Source organism: Dermacentor variabilis, chromosome 1 (genome assembly GCF_050947875.1).
Source record: "Dermacentor variabilis isolate Ectoservices chromosome 1, ASM5094787v1, whole genome shotgun sequence".
Taxonomy (NCBI): domain Eukaryota; kingdom Metazoa; phylum Arthropoda; class Arachnida; order Ixodida; family Ixodidae; genus Dermacentor; species Dermacentor variabilis.
The window spans coordinates 272270258-272291406 of NC_134568.1; the positions used below are offsets into that span (position 1 = coordinate 272270258).

General features: G+C 47.3%; 1 protein-coding gene across 3 annotated transcripts in view; it reads left to right on the forward strand.

The window, feature by feature from the left end:
• The window catches only part of LOC142564711 (uncharacterized), a 117319-nt gene that overhangs the window by 89214 nt on the left and 6956 nt on the right, over window positions 1–21149 (forward strand). The window contains exon 1 of one of the 3 annotated variants that reach the window (XR_012824663.1): window positions 17892–18185. The exons of the other annotated variants lie outside the window; for them this stretch is intronic. The gene's annotated coding sequence lies outside the window, so the exon portion shown is untranslated. Of the gene's footprint in view, window positions 1–17891; window positions 18186–21149 lie in introns of those variants that run through there. 3 annotated transcript variants of the gene reach the window in all.

A 21149-nucleotide genomic window follows, 5' to 3' on the forward strand; every position in this document is an offset into this window, starting at 1 on the left:
TCCTACGCCATATTTACCAATGAGAAAAATTTATGTTACTACAGAACGCACAGATTCTTAAGGGTGATCACTGATCGATACCTTAGCTGGAGTCCCAATGTGGCCTACCTGAATAAACGCCTAACGGCCATTTCACACCTTTTCAAATTTCTCGGAGGGAAAACGTGAAGTACGTCAGTGACAAGCGATGTTAAAACTCTACAGGACGCTGTTTCTCTGGGATCTGAAGTACAGCTTACCTTTACTGAGCAATATCTGCGGACAGGCCGCCATTGGAATCTGAACCTGGCAACGTTTAACGTTAGAACGCTATCTAGCGAGGCGAGTCTAGCAGTGTTATTGGAGGAATTAGAGGGTAGTAAATGGGATATAATAGGGCTCAGTGAGGTTAGGAGGACAAAAGAAGCATATACAGTGCTAAAAAGCGGGCATGTACTGTGTTACCGGGGCTTAGCAGAGAGACGAGAACTAGGAGTCGGATTCCTGATTAATAAGGAAACAGCTGGTAACATACAGGAATTCTATAGCATTAACGAGAGGGTGGCAGGTCTTGTTGTGAAGCTTAATAAGAGGTACAAATTGAAGGTGGTACAAGTCTATGCCCCTACATGCAGTCATGATGACCAGGAAGTCGAAAGCTTTTATGAAGACGTGGAATCGGCGATGGGTAAAGTCAAAACAAAATACACTATACTGATGGGCGACTTCAATGCCAGGGTAGGCAAGAAGCAGGCTGGAGACAAGTCAGTGGGGGAATATGGCATAGGCTCTAGGAATAGCAGAGGAGAATTATTAGTAGAGTTTGCAGAACAGAATAATATGCGGATAATGAACACCTTTTTCCGCAAGCGGGTTAGTCGAAAGTGGACGTGGAGGAGCCCGAATGGTGAGACTAGAAATGAAATCGACTTCATACTCTGCGCGAACCCTGGCATCATACAAGATGTAGACGTGCTCGGCAAGGTACGCTGCAGTGACCATAGAATGGTAAGAACTCGAATTAGCCTAGACTTGAGGAGGGAACGGAAGAAACTGGTACACAAGAAGCCAATCAATGAGTTAGCGGTAAGAGGGAAACTAGAGGAATTCCGGATCAAGCTACAGAACAGGTACTCGGCTTTAACTCAGGAAGAGGACCTTAGTGTTGCAGCAAAGAACGACAATCTCATGGGCATCATTAAGGAGTGCGCAATAGAAGTCGGTGGTAACGCCGTTATACAGGAAACCAGTAAGCTATCGCAGGAGACGAAAGATCTGATCAAGAAACGCCAATGTATGAAAGCCTCTAACCCTACAGCTAGAATAGAACTGGCAGAACTTTCTAAGTTAATCAACAAGCGTAAGACAGCGGACATAAGAAACTATAATATGGATAGAATTGAACAGGCTCTCAGGAACGGAGGAAGCCTAAAAAAATTACCGACGATTACGTTACTTCCTAATGCGAAATTTGAGCGCAGCAAATAAGCTGTTTCCCCTTTTCGATAGATTGAGGCAAAGAAATCGAGCAACACATGTATGCGCTATCACAGAATTTTTTTTTTATTTTTCACACGTATTCCTTTAACAAAGACTCCACTAACAGTTCTTGACAGTCATGAAGGAAGCTTTGTGGTCGGAGAAATAGACTGATATATGTTCGACTTGGTACACCAATGCTTGATTCTCAAAGACGAGATCTATACAAGTGCCTCGCGAGGTTGTCACAGCCGTGGGACGTGTTACGAGCGAGAGGAACGGGATGTTCTCCCGCATAAGTGTTAGGAAATTGCTGTTTGTCTTTATGTCAAGCCGCCACCGATCTGGCTCTCTGATTGCCGACGCACAGGGCGAACGGCAGCGGCAATTTCGGCTCGGGCGGTGCACATATACAGATCCGCCGCCACCGATCTGGCTCTCTGATTGCCACCGCACAGGGGTTGCATTGGAGGAGGAGCGAAGAAAGGAATGAAGTTCGAGCCGGCGCTTTGACAACCGGAGACTCGCAGGAAGAGGGGGGAGGGGGGCGGCGTGTACACCCAGCGGCAAACGATGGGGGCAGAAGCGCGCGCAGCAAGCGGACAACACGATAAAGGGAGGAGGGAAGAGATAGCAGCGACTGACTGATGCCGCTGACGCCGATAGTGAGTCAACCCCAGCTGCGGAGTTGGTTTCAGGGACAACGAATAACCGGCGCGTCGGCAACTGAAGAGCACCCTATCCGCCACACAAGAACAGGGGGGGGGGACCCTTTCCTCCTCTTTCTGCATGGCGGCGACGGTGTTCTATGCAGTCACGTTATCTTGACTCTCTAGCGGCGTCAGCGGCATCCAGCGGTATCAGTCGGTCGCTGCTAGCGCTGGGGGGATGAAAGGGGGGCGGAGCTGGTTACGAGGCCGACGACGACGACGACGCGAAACCCAGGAACGGACGCCAAAGAGCTGCGCTCTAAAACAGTGAAGAAGAAACTAGGAATAGGCAAGAATCAGACGTGTGCGTTAAAAGACAAAGCCGGCAATATCGTTACCAATATGGATGAGATAGTTCAAGTGGCTGAGGAGTTCTATAGAGATTTATAAAGTACCAGTGGTACCCACGACGATAATGGAAGAGAAAATAGTCTAGAGGAATCCGAAATCCCGAAGGTAACGCCGGAAGAAGTAAAGAAAGCCTTAGGAGATATGCAAAGGGGGAAGGCAGCTGGGGAGGATCAGGTAACAGCAGATTTGTTGAAGGATGGTGGTCAGATTGTTCTAGAGAAACTGGCCACCCTGTATACGCAATGCCTCATAACCTCGAGCGTACCGGAATCTTGGAAGAACGCTAACATAATCCTAATCCATAAGAAAGGGGACGCCAAAGACTTGAAAAATTATAGACCAATCAGCTTACTGTCCGTTGCCTACAAAGTATTTACTAAGGTAATCGCAAATAGAATCAGGAACACCTTAGACTTCTGTCAACCAAAGGACCAGGCAGGATTCCGTAAAGGCTACTCAACAATAGACCATATTCACACTATCAATCAAGTGATAGAGAAATGTGCAGAATATAACCAACCGTTATATATAGCTTTCATTGATTAGGAGAAAGCGTTTGATTCAGTCGAAACCTCAGCAGTCATGGAGGCATTACGGAATCAGGGTGTAGATGAGCCATATGTAAAGATACTGGAAGATATCTATAGCGGCTCCACAGCCACCGTAGTCCTTCACAAAGAAAGCAACAAAATCCCTATAAAGGAAGGCGTCAGACAGGGAGATACGATATCTCCAATGCTATTCACAGCATGTTTACAGGAGGTATTCAGAGGCCTGGAGTGGGAAGAATTGGGGATAAAAGTTGATGGAGAATACCTTAGCAACTTGCGATTCGCTGATGATATTGCCTTGCTTAGTAACTCAGGAGACCAATTGCAATGCATGCTCACTGACCTGGAGAGGCAAAGCAGAAGGGGGGGTCTGAAAATTCATTTGCAGAAAACTAAAGTATTGTTTAACAGTCTCGGAAGAGAACAGCAGTTTACGATAGGTAGCGAAGCACTGGAAGTGGTAAGGGAATACATCTACTTAGGGCAGGTAGTGACCACGGATCCGGATCATGAGACTGAAATAACCAGAAGAATAAGAATGGGCTGGGGTGCGTTTGGCAGGCATTCTCAAATCATGAACAGCAGGTTGCCACTATCCCTCAAAAGGAAAGTGTATAACAGCTGTGTGTTACCAGTACTCACATATGGGGCAGAAACCTGGAGGCTTACGAAAAGGGTTCTGCTGAAATTGAGGACGACGCAACGAGCTATGGAAAGAAGAATGATGGGTGTAACGTTAAGGGATAAGAAAACAGCAGATTGGGTGAGGCAACAAACGCGGGTAAATGACATCTTAGTTGAAATCAAGAAAAAGAAATGGGCATGGGCAGGACATGTAATGAGGAGGGAAGATAACCGATGGTCATTAAGGGTTACGGACTGGATTCCAAGGGAAGGGAAGCGTAGCAGGGGGCGGCAGAAAGTTAGGTGGGCGGATGAAATTAAGATGTTTGCAGGGACAACATGGCCACAATTAGTACATGACCGGGGTAGTTGGAGAAGTATGGGAGAGGCCTTTGCCCTGCAGTGGGCGTAACTAGGCTGATGATGATGATGATGATCTGCAGGAGTAACATCCGCACAATCGAGAGTGCACAGGCGGAGGCACTCAGAGTTGTCTTGGATTTCCGCGCTGCACATCAACAGCGGAGACAATTGTGCTAGCTCAAGATTACCCAGTCACAACTCATATGATACTGGAAGTGCTCAGAGCACACATCAGGCACGTTGCCCGCGCCCGTTTCCACCACCTCGCCGCTACCGCCCAGTGCCTCTTTTTGCCAGGAGATATCTGCGTACCATGACTGCCTTCCTAGAGATCACAAGCCTGCCGAGAGGCTCGTAGCACCTCCTTGGTGTTTGGTTCGCCCACAAGTTCTACTCTCACTACCGGGAATTCGAACGAAAGCAGGACTTTCGTCGCCAGCTCTCAAGCAGCTATCTCTACTCATGCTGCACGAGACATACAAGGACGATCTCCAGATTTACACTGATGGCTCGACAACTATGGACAGATCTACAGGATATTTTATCTTTCCCGAAAAAGCCATGACCATTCAGTTTAAAACATTTCACCAGACAACGTCGACTACTGCGGAGCTTGCTGCACTTCGCAGCGCACTTCGCATGATCCATAAAGACTTACCTCGAAGATGGAGCATATTTCCCGACTCGAAGGCAGCCCTGCATTGTTTGCTATCCGCTCTACGTCGTGGAACACAAGGCCAACTTGTGCTGGAAATAAGGCAGTTATATCACCAGCTAGCCGAGAAAGGACATGAAACCACTTTTCAGTGGCTCCCACGCCACTTCGGCATTAAGGGCAACGAAAACGTCCATGAAGCTGCTAGGAGGGCTCACGAAGATGCCGTGAAGGAACCCATCCCTCTATCAAGAACTGACGCAACAGCAAAGCTTCGCATACTAGCGCGTGATGCCACACGATCCATGCGGGACACGCCAGCTTTCCGACGTACTCGACTGCACCACCTGGACCAATCCCTCCGACTACGCATCGACTCCGACTATCCCGAATCGAAACAACTGTTCTCTGCCGGTTATGGCTAGGAGTGTATTTCACGAATGTATTTACTTGCCGCATCGGAATGACTCACAGTGCTACCTGTGATAGTTGCGGCAGCGAGGAAACAATCTAACATATTGTCTGTCATTGTCCTCGCTACAGCTCCCAGAGATAGTCGCTCGTAACGGGTTTGGCATGCCTCGATGACCAGCCGTTTTCTGAGCAGATAGTCTTGGAGTGCCGGCTGATGTGACTTTCACACCAGTAGGTGGTGAAGGCACTACTGAGGTTTCTCCGGTCAAGCGACCTGCTTGAACGACTGTGACACTCCTGCGTTCCTTTGTGTGTGTGTGTTCCTTTTTTTTCTCCTCTCTCACTCTTTTCATGTGTGTGCATTTTTTAAAGATCTTTCTGTCTCCCTTCACCTCTTCCCCAGTGCTGGGTAGCAAACTGGATATCTATCTTCCGTTTAACCTCCCTGCCTTTCTCGTCTCTTTTATCTCTCTCCCTCTCTCTTAATTCACTTACTTAGGAAAATAAATACTATGTTTTTATCATTACTTTGCTTCGAAAATTTTTGCATGTGAACCAAAACCGTTATGAACCATTACCGATTATTTTTGTTTAGTTCCGGAGCAGAACCGGTACGCAACGTTCTTCAGCGGAACGAAACTAAAACCAGAACGAAAACCATGCCATTCCGACACCCTGTGCAAGACACACCAGGTTGTATTTGCTCAATCCATCAAAAATGTTGCTTCGCCTCGCGATGGGAAAATCAGTGATCTTGGCGTCCTTTTCGAAGACGCACTAACGTTAGGTCCACACGTTAAGGCTATCACGCTACGAGCGTTCAAGTGCCTACTATTCGTCGGTTGTCCAGATTTTAGAAACCATGGCTCTTTTCTCAAATTATACACCACTGTCTGTCGTCTAGTGCTGGGATACGCCTCGCTAATATGGGACGGCACTTGCAACACGTACAGTGACATTATCGAGAAGGTGAAAAGAAAGTCTTGTGTATCTACGCGCAATATATTTCTTCCCAGGCTGGCAATAATTTTCTAACCCTAAACTCATGCATCCACTTTCCACGCTCTGATCAAGGCGTGTTAAAGTGGTTCTTGTATTTATTCATAAGGAATCGAAACACGGAAGAATATGTTGCTCCAACCACTTTTCCAAATTCAGACGAAAGGCGCGAAAACGACGACGACACACAGATGGACCGACACGCTCAAAGCGCTTCGCATTGTGTTTGTCAGACTATCGGCCAGATCACACGAACTCGCTATGTATATAACTCCGTGCATTATGCTAGGTTAGGACATTCAGTTGAATCCCGATTACATTGGAGGCATCAGGTAAATTATTATGTCAAAGAAACGTCGTAATATATAAAGGAGAGAGAGAGAGCATCGATTGTTAAAAGCAGAAGTGACTAATTATTGTTTGCTGTCTGCTCTTGTGTTGCGCTTCCTTTTTCTTCACAGATGAAGTCGGAACGAGACGAATACAGCACGTTATCGCTGCGACTTGCCATTTGGTCCCGCAGGTATGAGCGACCGGACCCATTTATTCGTGTCATTTTAGAATATCTCCTTGATTGAATAAGTCAAGCTGCCACTTTGTGGAGGCACTTGAAAAGGACGCCCGAACAGGACGCCTGCCCTGCATGCGAGCGCGCAGAGGCCGCACAATGCAGTGATCGTAGCATGGCGGTCATTTTGCGACGCAGCTTCAAGGCAACACCACGTTTCGCTGGGGCAAGCCCTACTTTTTTTGTTTTGTTTTTTGTGTTCCTTATTCACTCTCGTCTCCTTCCCAAAAGACCGTGCGCTTATGCTCGCTCCATTGCAAACGTTTCCATCCCGCTGTTGCGTATGTTTTTTTTTTTTTCGGGACGTGCGCCCGGGGGCCAAGCAGGCGTTGCGCACCTCCTCCCTACCAACAGGGGACCGCAGAGCCGCCATATTCCGGCACCGCAGCGACGTAGGCCGCCGCCGCGCCGAGTGCAGAGAAGAGAGGAGAAGGCCCGCAGGTGGCGTCACTCACGACCTGCTCTCCCGGTAAATTACTTGGCGCAGAATTTATGAAAGATCCTTTCACGGGCAGCTCACGACGCGGGTTCGAGCCTCGACTCACCGGAGCCGTTCCTTTGAATAGGCGTCCAATGAAGCCCAGGCCCGCGGAACGAGCGTCGAGCGCTGTGGCGCTTTTGTTCGCGAGAGCTCCATTAGGCGAACTTGGCTCGAACCGCGTGCTCTGGGAGGAGAGGGCGAAAATAAGAAAACGAGAAAAAGCCTTCTCGAAAGTCGGGCCTGTTCCGAGTAGCCACGTGGGCAGACGTTCGAGCTCCGAGCCGCGGGTGACGGCACTCGAACGAATGGAGTCGTGCCTGTTTTCTTAGCGTCTCCGCGAGTAAAGCGAGCCTGTTACTAAGACCCTCAACATTAAATATACACGACGTCTTGTACCTGATGAATCGCCTAACACTGTCTCGTTCACCTTCCATCCGTTGCGAGTCTCAAGAATAAAGCTCTCCATCGGGACAATGTCCGAGGGCATGTATATGGGCGTTAAACATTAGTGCATATTGCTTTCTAATTTCTTGCCACTTGTTTTGAGGTACAGAATATGATGTAATCGTAAATGACGAGAAATTCTAGACAGGCTACCTGCGTACTAACGCGAAATAATTAGCACTTTTAGAGATGTACGGGATTTTTCACGTCGCAAGTTTTCTGATACCCAAAGGATGCATTTTACCAACGTGTAATAAAGGGCCACGTCACATCTGAAAGCGCGAGTAATAAACTGCTCCTTTTGTATAGCCACCTGCTTTGTGCAACTTAGCCTACCTTTGTAGAGGCAGAAACTCTACAGCTGATTTAGAATATAAATATTTCCAATTTGCAAATATTCAGGCGCACATGTGGATTATAATTTAAGCGCAGGAAATCTGTGTTGCGCAGAACCCTCTATTTTTCAATAGAAAGGTGCTATCGCCGGTTAGGATGTGACCACTGCATTTGTATGTGTGTTGCAGTGACCGTTTTCTGCATTTACCACTTTTCTGTGTGTTTTTCGCATGCAAACTAAGTTTGAGAAATTCGTCAGAGTAATAATCGAAATGCTTCTCCTTTCCACTCGAATACTATCATGTTCGAGAACCTATCTCCAAGCAAGTGGTTATTTATCTAATATGTTCCAGTGCGTAGGCATCCAAACTCATTGACTTGCTCTTAGATACTCCGTCAACAGTGGTAGCTATTGATAGCTCATGCGACTAAGTAGTACTCTGTCACATGCTTTTGATGTTCGTTTTTACGCATGTGTTATCGTATTCCGCATACATAGTACGCATATTTATCGTGGACGAAAATTCGTGAGTGAAAGCTCTACAGTGGCATGCATATAGCCTCATTGACACCTGCTTCACCTGTAGAGCTGCAGGTGAAAGAGAGTGCCACCCTGGATACACCTGGGGCCGAATTCACAAAGCTTTTCGTTCGCAAGTGCTGTTTATAATTGGCTGGTTGTCTTTGCTAATAATATGTCCCACATCACTATTGGCTGGCACGAAAGCTTTTAGCGTAAGAATGTTCTTGTGAATACGGGCTCCGCTTCTTAAGGGGTGTTTTTTTTTGTTTTTTTTTTTTCGTCTGAAGTGATTCGAAGACTGCGGAAACCTCTGTAGTGCACTGCTAAAGCCAACAAGCCAGTGCGCAATCACATTTCAGGAAATGACAATGCTTTTATGTTAAAATACCGCCCACGGTAGCCACCTGTATGTGATAACTACCACAGGGGTGCAAGCTTTACCGATGCAACAATGTTGTAATATTACATAATTTCCCAAACTACCCATCTCGAAAGCATGACCTGTCTTCTCAGCAATGTCCCATTTCCATGTCGGGTTGTTTTTTTTTACGAATATCTTCCACTTCTACCTGTCAATTAATCATTAATTCCTGGATAAGGTACTGATCAGGGCGAGTTGGAATTGCGAATCTATGGTAGCTTTCAGCCTAAATTCTACTTGAAAGCTATTATTACTCAACTTACCCGCTTTTCAATCTTCTTTGATATTGCCTTGCGACGTCTTCATGGACCAACCATGTTCCTTCTCGCCGTTAGAATCAATAGTCATTGTCTTCCTGCCAACATAGTTCTCTTTCGCTCTAAATCTGGAGCCATATCCATGAGTGTGACCATTCCTCGAATGTATACCTGTTCCGCACTTCATCTTCCCTGTCACTCCACTTATTCATTCCGGCCATCTTCGCTTCAGGCGAACGCTTCGATTTCATTGAGAATTGCGGGTCGCACTCGAACCGCCGTCTGTCAACGTGAAATCATGGTGTTCTAACACGTCATAAAGGATGGAGCTACGTAGCCTCATGGCGCTTTATCTTGCCTTTACAGTGAATTCGAGCAGTCTTTAAATTGAACTTTAGCAAATTTCAACATTGCCCTTGCAGTGAAATAAATTACACGTTTGGGTTAATAGCACTAAGGAACAAGGTGGAATTAATTCATCTACTTTTGAAATCAGTTTAGAATTTTGTGTAGAGAAGCGACATGCGAAGTCAGCATTGCGAAATTACCTCGTCGACGTAAATCTGCCGTTTGATGGGTGAGCACCCTCTAACGTCAGCGAAGAACTAAAGGGGAAAAAATCTGAATCCTACAAAAGCATCCTCCTAGCTTTGGTGCCGATCCGCTCTGTGAGCCGGGAAAGAATGAAGCCATCCATCTCATCGTTTGAAATCCCCCCCCCCCCAAAAAAAAAGAAAGAGGCCAGAGTTGCGGCGCGATATGTACGCGGAAAGTGAAGCCGCCTACCATTGCGCGTCCCACTTTTGAGGACATTGGAACGTGCTGACATCTCACGAAACGCCTGCGCAAGTGCGGAGTACGCCACACACGTTCGATGGAAACGTTTCCGCTTATTATATTTGTAGAGTGCGAGCTACGTTATCTTTCGAGGGACACTGGTATACCCCCACATTTATTAGTGTGGGAGCGAGGCAGAATGCAGTCTGCCGTTGGTTAAGTTGAGCTTTCGTTCGTATGTCTAATCTATACACATCAACAATACGTGAAAGTATTGCCTTTGCATGACTTTTGGAATGTACTGAATGTTTCATACGACTTACTGATTGTCTGTGAAATCTAGCATACATAATACACTTTCATCCCCAACTTGATTTCCCAAACAAGCACCGTTTAGAGGCTCTTGAAGCTTCGAAGCTTTGAAAGAAGCGCATCGTGCGAAGCGGTCAGAAAGGTGTGCGAAAGAGTACGTGGCTATTTATTAGCGCGCGGTTAATATGCAGGGTTGTGCGAATCGCAGCTTTTGAGACCGAATCGAATATGAATCGAATAGTTCCAGAAGCGAATCGAATATCGAATATTTTTCGAATAGTTTGCGAATGACCGACATCTTTCTCACCATTCATAACATTAGAAAAATTCGGTCCTTGCGCTGCACATTATAAAGCATGCTTTATTAAAAACACAAACAAATAATAGGCTCGCGGCCAAAGCATAAATGTCTGCGGCGATTTCAGAGCGAAAAAAAAAAGCTGCTTATATTTAGTTCCAAAGATCACGGAAAATTCTAGCACTATTGTATCATGTTGCAGTGAAGCGTGCTGCATCTACGAATAGAATCAAATCTATAAACAGTCAAACAGGTGTTGCATATATAAACAGCACCACACAATACCGATGGCCGAATGCCATGCCTAAACTACACCTTTTGCGACCAGTCATATTTATCCGGAAACGTCTGGCTGTCTGCGCGACGCAGCGTACTCATAATCCCCACTGTGGATGGGATGCAATTTATCGAAATTATGCTTCAACTTCATGTCTGATTACCTATATAGTTGAAGCCATGGACTATTCGAAAACTCTGAGAAAGATATTGGAATTTTCGAACAGTGACTGTTCGATTCGAAACCCGAATCAAATAGGACAATATTCAATTCCTTATTCAAATGTTTCAAATATTCGCACACCCCTATTAATATGTTTAGCTACATTGCAGTGCGGGGCAAAAGCCGTGTATCTTGCTCGTCTCTCACTATGCCGTCATAGTGTGATGTACAATTTATCAGCTTCATTTTAAGTTTTACGATCACGTAAAATCAAAAGATTCCATCCAAAATATGGCCATTCTTTCTAAATCGAAGAGCGGCAGTGCATACAGACTCTCATCTGGTGTTAAAATACGGGCTGCGTAAATCCGCAAGCTGAAGGCAATTTCACGCAAGAAAAAGTGCGATCTACCTGACCGTATAGAAATATGTTAACAGCGTTAACGTGCTCGTTTCGGAGTCCTCTAAGAATAGAAAACTTCGTCGTGGAAGAAAAAAATGCGTCTTTATCTAGGATTGAAGGGTAACTGCGAAACAAGCACGCTTCCTGCAAAGCATACGATGGAACTGTGTGGAACCCGTCTTTAGACACTTCAGAATCAGTCCTTCACGCGCACACCTCACATTAGAACTGTCTGATTTCTATTTTTACTTTTCGTGCTATGAGAATTCCAAAACCGCTGAGGGAACACTACAGTGCAGTGAACTAGCGAAATAATTTTACGAAATACGGCACACTCACGCTGTCCGCTGGCCTAGCAACCGTTGCTCCAATGTTTAAACAAAGAAGAAACAAGAAAAAAAAAGAGAACTGTCATTTTGTGGCTTGTCGCTTATTACGCCTTTGCACTCGCCATTCTACGTGTTCCGCGCCACATTCTAAATCTGGACGTACACATACCCACCGCTTTTAAAACGAGTGAGAACAATGGGCAAGCTCACCGCAACTTGCTCCGGATAAACTTTTCTTCTTTTACTTGCGATCGATGAGCCTTCTCATGAAGGGTTGATCCATAAATGTAGCATTTATGACACCCGCGCTGGCAAGTTGTCGAGCTCAGGTGCGCACAGTAGCACACGGAACCTCGCCCACACAAGCTGCGTGTGAGTTGGTCTTGGGACCCTGCATGCGTCCGATAGCGATGCTAGCAACGCTCCAGCGACGCCGTTTCGGATATAAAGCAGATCACTTGGTAAGCACGGATTTACAGTAAATTTGCGTAATACATAATTGTCAGATTATAACTATTTATAACTATAGTTTCCATGGTACGTTAGTCAGTGTTCTGCTATGCTGCCGCAGTTAAATGGAGGCGGAAAGCAAAAAAAAAAAAAAGGTTTGTGCATTTAAACTTTGGGGCCCATTAAAAAAAACGAGTAGTAAAAATTAATCTCGATTCCCCCCCTTACGGCTTATACCTCATAATCAGATCCTGCTTTTAGCGCGTAAAACCTCAGAATTTAATTTTAATTTCTTAATCGACCGGTACAGGAGCCATTTTATCGGATACAGCTTATATTGGGTTTAAAATCTTCCTAGTGTCAATGTCGCCGGACCATGCGGCTATCCGAGTCGCAGTTGATTGCATGTGTAAACAGCAGCCACCTATAGAGCCCCATATTTTGCACTTCAGGCCACACGGAGCCTGCACTCATACATCATATCAAGACATCATATTTCACTGGCTGCCGAGCCATTAGTGCGCTATCAACAAGGACAGTGAGGACTAGATAACACATTGCGCCCACCAATGAGACATATCCCGCGCTCATATCACTGTCAAGAATGAATGCCGCGCGCAGCAAGTTCAGCTTGTTTGTTGCATAACATTGGGCACGTGGAATTCAGTGAAATTAACAAAATAACACTCGCTATCGCTTCCTCTTCGTTACGAGTCTGACTGCTACCCGGAGAGCCTAATTAGCAGTCGCATTAACAGCGAAGAGCCGATCGGAGCACGGGCGAGAGAGATTTAATTTACTGCATTGCTTGTGCATGATTTAGCGACCGCATTGTTGCATGGTTTAGCGACACACGTTGCTCTGCAGGCCACGTTAAGAAGCGACAGCAGACAAGAGCGTGCGACACGTATACGAGACTGTCACTTCTATCGAACCCGCTGATCAAGAGAGCTAATGTTTGTGTACGTTTAGCTGTATAAGTTTAGAAAAGCACAATTGGCATGGTACAAGGTGGGCTCGCGACTGCGTTCGGTTGAGCTCGGTGAGCCTACAGTACACTTGGAAATTTCCAGGCACAAGCAGCTTAGCCTCGCCATTTACACTGAGGTCACTGACTAGTAGCTCGACCCGCGCATTTGCCGGCAAACTATGGCGAAGTTTCCACTTCCCTTTTTGTGTTAATGCTGAGCAGTGATCCCACATGGGTTGGAGGAAATAACGCCATCGCTGTTCGCTTCCTAATAAGCACTCGACCACCTTTCTTGTGCTACTGTGGGTGCGAGTGAGAACAAAGCCTGCGAAGATATTGGTGAGGGAGTACGAGTTAGTATGGGCTTATTAGGTCTACCCATGGTCTGCAGTGTGAAGGTTCTTTTCCGCATTTTGACAAGCCTTGCTTATGTCTCCTTGCTTGCAACTAACGTCAGTAGTGTTCTGCTACCGATTATTATTTTGTTATTGTTAGCTGAGCTTCAACACGACTGGCCAGTGCGGTGATAGTTATATAATTACGAACGTTGAGGCGCTCACAAACGGATTAGGCATAAGCAGACATTCTTGATACTAAACGCTCTGGACTTCCACGTGTACGCGACAATAAACGCAAATAATCTTTACTAAAAACGCAAACAGCCTGTCGATGCCAAAGCGATCGAACACCTGCGGCGATCAAGCTCACAAAACACATGGCAGGTTGGCAATTGAACGCTGTGAAAAATAGTATTTCGAAATTATTATCGCCTCGAGTAGCGCCGTTCAAATCCTGATGTGAGAGATAAAAAAGGAACAAATGCTTGCGCCGTATACGTGGAAGAGCATAGTAGGCCGATAACTTTCCAACCTTTTGTGCTGGGCAGTTGCATTGATCTTTCATATCTGTGTTAATCATACCGCCACACCACGCACCTGTTTTTTCTTCTCTCTCTCTCTCTCTCTCTCTTTCTTTCTTTTTTGTCTTCTTTCTTGTTTTATAAGAATTCGATCGTTGGCCCGGCTGCGCAGGTGGGATAATCGAGCAGCAGAATGACCGTATATTCAAAACGGTGGGCAGCGTTATGCACCGCAAAGCATTCCTCTATTGTTTCGATGTCTCCGTAGGCTCACCGACAGCGCGCATGGCGACACCAAGGTCGCTGACGCCCAAGCTCCAACCCCACCTGCGAAAGCATAACCGCGACTATAACCACTCGCCAGATATCGGAAGGCCGGAATGAGAGAACCCACCACGAGACGTCCGCGCAAGAGTAAGGGGACGCGTGGGTTACTATCATATTTTTCTTCAGAAAGGGTAAAATCTGGCAATAATCAAGGAGCCAAAAAAAGAAGAATGAGCACTCAGAAGACCGATGCAGGTAAGAACATCCGCTGCTTCAAGCACAGTTACAGTAACGCCTTACCCCTCGAGCAACCAGTGAGCAGCAAGAGGCGGCAAGCTGGAGGGGTCCTGAGTACTATTCTATACTTATGAACAATCCGGGGTCATCTTACTGTGACCGAAGTCCCGGCACGCAGCGTTTTAGCTCACAGCTGGAGTCGAGATGCGTCTTTAAATCGGGGCAGTAATGGAACTGACCGCCCTCATGATTAGCATCAAGAGGATCTAACTGGTTATGGCGGCTTATCAGCCTGACACGTGAGTTTGCACAGATACACAGACACGTAGGAAGCGTCCGTGCAACATTACATGTGCATAATGCTGAAGTGTATTATTTCTTCGCGTCAATCAGCGGCTAATTAAACCAAGGTCGGTCAGCACCGAAGGTGGCCGAAATGAACACGGAATTTGCGTGTCTCATAATCATATCATAGTTTTGGCACGTAACATCCCCGAATTTAATTAATTTAACAGTGTCGGTCTAGGTGATTCTCTGAAGTCCAGCCAGGTGCAGCGGTTCCGCTGGCCGCTCCCTGTCTTGTGTTCACGCTCTCGCAACAGCACTCCGCTGTTTGCTGCAGGGGTTACTGGGGGCCTTCAGCACGCTCTTACGTAACTATTTTGCGTGTCGCTTGCGAAATCAATTTTTTTACGTATGTATGACTTCCTCGTGAAATCCAGCTGCGGTCTGTATACTGTAGGGTTCGAGCACGCGGATAACGAGATGGTAAGGGGTCCGCTGCTTTCTTTCCCCTGCGAGGCGGCGCAAGCTCACTACGAGACATAGACGAGCGGATGTAGACCCAGTGGCGTCGATTTGTAGCGAGTTGGTGACGTGGAAAAGGAGCAGTTGAAAGCGAGATCTCACACTGCCTTGTGCGCCGATTCCCTGTTTCAAGTCTTCCTTCTGTTTAGTGTTTTGGGAGATTCTTCAGCTTCATTCCAGGCGACCAGTGGCGTAGCAACAGGGGGGGCCGGGGAGCCGTAGGCCCCGGGTGCAAGGGGCCAGTGGCGGTGGGGGGCGGGGGTGTCATATACGTCTGAAGACACCCCTTTTTCCTCCGGCTACACCCGGGAGGGGGGGGGGGTGACAGAAGACCTATGGGCCCCGGGTGCCAGACGACCTAGCTACGCCACTGCAGGCGACCCTGACGTCGCGCGTTCTTCACGTTGGACATTGAGATCTGGCGGAGCTTCCAGGAGCAACACGACTCTTCTATATCCGCGCAACAGTATTGCCGCGTTGTGGTGACGGTGAAGAACAAGACAGTGCCGAAGCTGTGAGTCACGAATGTAACTCTTTATTCGGCGAACTTGTGCCCAGAAAACAAGTGACACTCAAAGCACAACGATAGCGGCGAGCACAGTCGTCGGGTGTGGAGATCTGATCTGCGGGTCAAGTGCGTGGGCTATTTATACATGACTCATCGTACATTTCAGCGTAATTGATGATGCTCGCGTGCGTTCTATAATGTACACCGTTATTCGGTTCGTGCGCGCAACCGTATTAGGCAAGTTTCCTTCATTGTAGAATTGGCCGACAACATTCCAGGAAGTTCCGATGCATGAAGGCGCGCCGAGTGATAAATTTGTAACCGTGGGTAACCGGTGAAAAATGGTCACCGAAAGATGTACGCGCGTCAATATCGCTATTATTCGCCGCTTTATCGTGTCGTGTGGTATATTCTCCAGTGGACGACCTTTTTTTGACCTCCAGTGATCTCCAGTGGACGACCTCCAGTGGACGATCACTGCCTCTTTCACCGGCTAAATAGACTGTCGTTTAATAACTTGAGCCGATACTCTAATACATCGGTAATTCTACTCTGCATGCTATCGCGTGCATGTGCGCACGTCGCCCATCGGCCTCAAACTGTAGTCTAAACGACAGTGTAACCTATGCATGAATGCAACATGAATGTGCGACGTCAGAGTCGCACATTCGCACAGGTGTGAGTGCGAGGGGGCGAGCTTACTTAAGATTATGTAGCGTTCTCGTACTTATAAAGCTCGCTTTGCATGTCCTGTGGTTGCAATCCCCTACTGCGCGCCATGCGCGGGACGGTATATGTAAAGCGAGCTTTATAAGCACGAGAACGCTACATAATCTTAAGTAAGCTCGCCCCCTCGTACTCACACCCAGCCAGCCTTTCTTGCAATAGAACGGAGGGTGCCAAGAGACAAGCCTAATTTTAGAGGACCGTCCCTTCAGTATTATTTAATTGTTTGATTCCGAATTCGCTGTGGTCTACAAGAACAAGGTAAAATAATCGAAGCCTTATATAGTAAACCTGTTGCTAACGCAAGAAGAGTGCTCACAATTTTCTAGACAAAGCGCTGTTATTTTTACGCAAAGCATTTTTTTACCTTGCCACAGAAACAATTTTGTGATCGCTGCGGGATGGGCGAATTAAGGCTCTCTGGCCTCTTGGCTCCAGGCTAGAGTGTACTATCCAGGCTGAACCGCAGACTGATTCTCAGCAAATCTGGCATTGTCTTTGACCTGTGGCTGACGATTGCGGCCTTCGCAGAACGTTATTTCAGCAATTCACGCTCTTCATGCAAACCTTCATCGCTGTTTGAAGCTACTGTTCCTTCCCAAGTGACACTTTAGGCATAATGAAACGAAACTAGAACTGGGGATATATATATATATATATATATATATATATATATATATATATATATATATATATATATATATATATATATATATATATATATGAGAGTAAAAAAACGGAGCCCAGTTTCTAGTTCTAGCTCGTGTGTTCTAGTTGCTATATAGTTGCTGCTGCTTCTGCATGTGGGTCACGAATGCCTAACGGATCCCAAGCGAGTGAATGGTTATGAGGGCTTGAGCTATTGATGGAACAAGTGACAAGGACCGTTCTTTCGATGTGTTAAGGCGCTGCAATAGGGGCACAGTATGTGGCTTGCGTTCTTTGGCCAAAGATACACAGGGCGGATGACGCTGCGCGCGCTAAACGCACTGTGGCGCCACGCGAGCGGTCCGCGAAGGAAAAGGCGGCGCCGAGGCGACGTTGGCGCGCAGAATGCTTGGGCACTAAATGCCATCCGCTGTAGAAGGCGGAGTTTGGACTTTTAATGGCGCCTCGAGCAGGCGCGCCGTCGAAAAGTTTAGGCTGCTGGAGTTCGCTCCCTGGAGGACGTCAGCGGCTTCGACGGCGGCGCTGTGCTGCGCCGCTCGCGTGGCGCGGGTCGCCTCTTCCTGTCGTTCCGCTCTCCCCCACACGCCCTCCTGAAGGTACGCAACGAAACAATGAAGGGTGCGCTTTACACGCTCTTATAGCCAGGATCTAGCCGATTCGAAGGTGTACGCGAGGGCGCAACGGCAGTGCCGGAGCTAGGGAGCTGTGGCCGCGCTCTTTCCGGCGAAAGCTGAATCAACATGTGCGCCGAGCGCGGGCGCGGCGTCCCACAGCTGGTCAACAGCGAATCGGCGCCGAGCCCGCCGTGACGCGACCCGGGCCCTCTTATAAAAAGGCACTTTGGTGCTCACGCGGGGGCCTGACGTCCTCGCTGCCGCTGGCTGTGGGTTTTGGCGCCGCGCGGGTTACGCTGTGTGCGGGCGCTCGGCGCCGATGTGTCGCCACCGTCCGACGGAGCACAGCGCCGGCCACGCCATCGGTGAGCACTGCACCCCTCCTCTCAACGATGGTACTGAGCCGCCTCGCTTGGGGGAGGCTCGCCAATGCGGCCTAATTTCCGCTGCATCGGGAAGCGCGCAATAGTTTGCTCGGCGAGTGTCCGCTGCTGCGCTGCCTTGCGCGCGGATGGCGTGCCACATCTGCATGCGCCGCCGCTGCTGGCCCGATATGTCTACCTCTCGTCGTGGAGGGTAATGTCACCGGACAAAAGGCGCTCCGCAGTGGGCACTTGTGCACGACGGTTGACGTGTACCTACATACTGACTGCGTCGAACGTCGTCAACCTATATTTATTTACGAGAATCGTGTGCCGCTTCCTTCTAAGATAAATTTATCTTGTTTAGTCTTGCTGAGCTCTTACAATGCGCACTCCTTGCACTAAGGATTCTAAGGATGTCCTTTTCTGTCTTTTTTTTTCTGTGGAGAAGCTGCTTAAACGAATTAGTCAACTGAAGCCGTCTTTCTAAGAACGTTCTTTTCTAGACAGCGAGTATGGTTGACAGCAATTTTCCTGCTGATATTCAAAACACACACACGCACACACACACGCTCACACAAATGGCATATAGGTGTTTTGTTTGCTAGCATAACGGCTACCTCTTTTTATTTTATTTTCTCCTGCAGTTGAACCGCATATCTGCTCCTAGCATGAGTCCGGAAGTTCCTGAATTTTGCACTGCATTATATTACGCTTTTGGGCCTGAATTTCACTGTTCAGCCTGCTGCGATGTACACGGCGCGCCCAACAAGGAACAGCGAATTTGCATTCAAAGCCGGTAATTTTGCTTGTGTATGCTCGAGATAAGAAAAAGTTCCACAAGTGGGATTCTTCAACAGGTGAACAACATAACAAATTGGAGTGAGTGAGGTTCTGACTTGCACGGTATCAAGAATCACTATTCGAAGACTGACGAAATGCGCCCTTTCATAATCGCGAACGTGTACAGATACAACATTTATAACGCATATGCACTGTAAGCCTGCACTTCTTGTAGTGACATTAACTTTCAGGGCTTCCTTCTCTTCTGAAGAACAAATCAGCCGCCATCCCCCCCCCCGCCCACTTTCTCCCCTCTTTTTTTTCTTTTCTTTTTTGACACTTGATGACGCCCTACAAAGAGCATTTCGTCCTCACAATGTATCAGTAAGCGAACTTGCGGTACGCTTTTCGTCGTGTAGTTTTGACGCACTTTCTGTCACTGAGTTGGCCCATTTTGAAGCAGCGTGTCACAACCCGGTACATCAACAGTTATAGCCATTGTTATTATAGTATATTGCACACACTTATCCAAAGGCGATGCACCGTCAGCGTGATTTCGCCATAGGTACGTCACCTGTCTGCTGATATATGGGTGGCTACCATTACATGCCCATTGCTGTCATATTTAGTTGCGTGTCATAGTCTGTCGTTCATAATTATTGCGTTAAAGCGAAAGGCAACGCAGGTGCGCTTCGCTGCCCGTTTTCCCTGCCTAGTGTCTGCGTGCGCGAGCTCACCGCGTCTTTCCTCCTCCACCTCCTTCTCTCCAGCTCATCTTTCTATTCCCTCTTTCCCGTCCCCCAGAGTAGGGTAGCCAACCAAACGCATTTCTGGTTAACATCCCTGCCTCCTCTCTTTCTTTCCTCCTCCTTCTCCTCCCCTCCTGCCTCGTGTCGCTCTTGTTACACGAAAGCGTGCCAAGATAGTATTCTTTTTTTCTCTCTCTCGCTCTTTCTGTTCAGCATTTCGAAAGAAAAAAAAAAAGTTTGTTTACCGGGCCTTTTCGCATGCATTGGGTTACCACGTAGCGTTCCAGTTCGCCGCGTTTTCCCGGTATTGTAAGACTGAAGAAAAACAACTACATTCTTATTTTGTTCATAAAGGGACGTTTGTCCCCTGTCTCTCTTCGTGTGTTGGCACTACAGTGACCAACAAAGTGCTTTACGCGCGCAAGCGGTAGTAATTCGAAGGGCGAAACTAAGTGTCCACCTTACTGAGCATGCGAGTATACAGTGTGAAGCCCTTACAGCTGGAAACCAACGAAACGTCGCGAACAACTGGGTGACATCGAGCCAGTGATACAAAAAACGACATTAAACTCGTATAGCGGAAACGAAACTAACTCTATTGTACCTATAGGCCAATAGACAACAATGCGCAAGCAAGGCGCTGCACTTGCGGACGAGACATGCGAACGGAAGGGTTGGGTAACAAGTGACGACATTGAATAAAGGCAGTAACTACCAATGCACGCTCCACTTGAATCAACCCGTGTCCCGTACATTGGGGGAACGTTAATGATCAAATTAATGGGCAAAATTAATCCGGACTACCCCACTACTTCGTGCCTCATAATCAAATCGGTGTTTGGCACGTAAAATCCCAGAATTCAATTCATTTCCATTTGAATCAAACTCGACATGTGCTGAGTAAGTATAGCGAACGGCATTGTGCAGGGACTGCAATTGTATACTTCTTGGTGTTGGTGTAGTTGCGCCTTTGACTGAAAACACAAATCTTTTACCACTGCGTAGGCAGCAATGGTGCTGACCGTATTTGAAGCTGCGGATGTCTTTGATGAAGTACGTCCGAGCGTTGCATAATAGCTTGTTGCAATTTACTCACAACTCAACCTGCGTCACACGCTAGCTTTGGGCGCACGATACCATGAAGGCCGTTTTGCATGCACCAATTATTTCTTCGAAGAAACCGCACAATGCGCAAACTGATTTAATTACATAATCAGCAGCCTTCAGGTCAGACGAAAAAGCGAATCAAGCAAAAGTCTTAATTGAAGGGGGAAATCAGGACCAGTGTTCAGAAAGCGATGTTTAAGTTGAAGCGGCTAGAAAAAACTATAAGCTCCCGCAGATTATGATAACGCGCCCGGCCAGTGAGAAAAAAAAAAAACGAATGAAAAGTTTTGTGAGCTCGGTCCCAGTTGTCTACGTTTTGCCGAGGAAG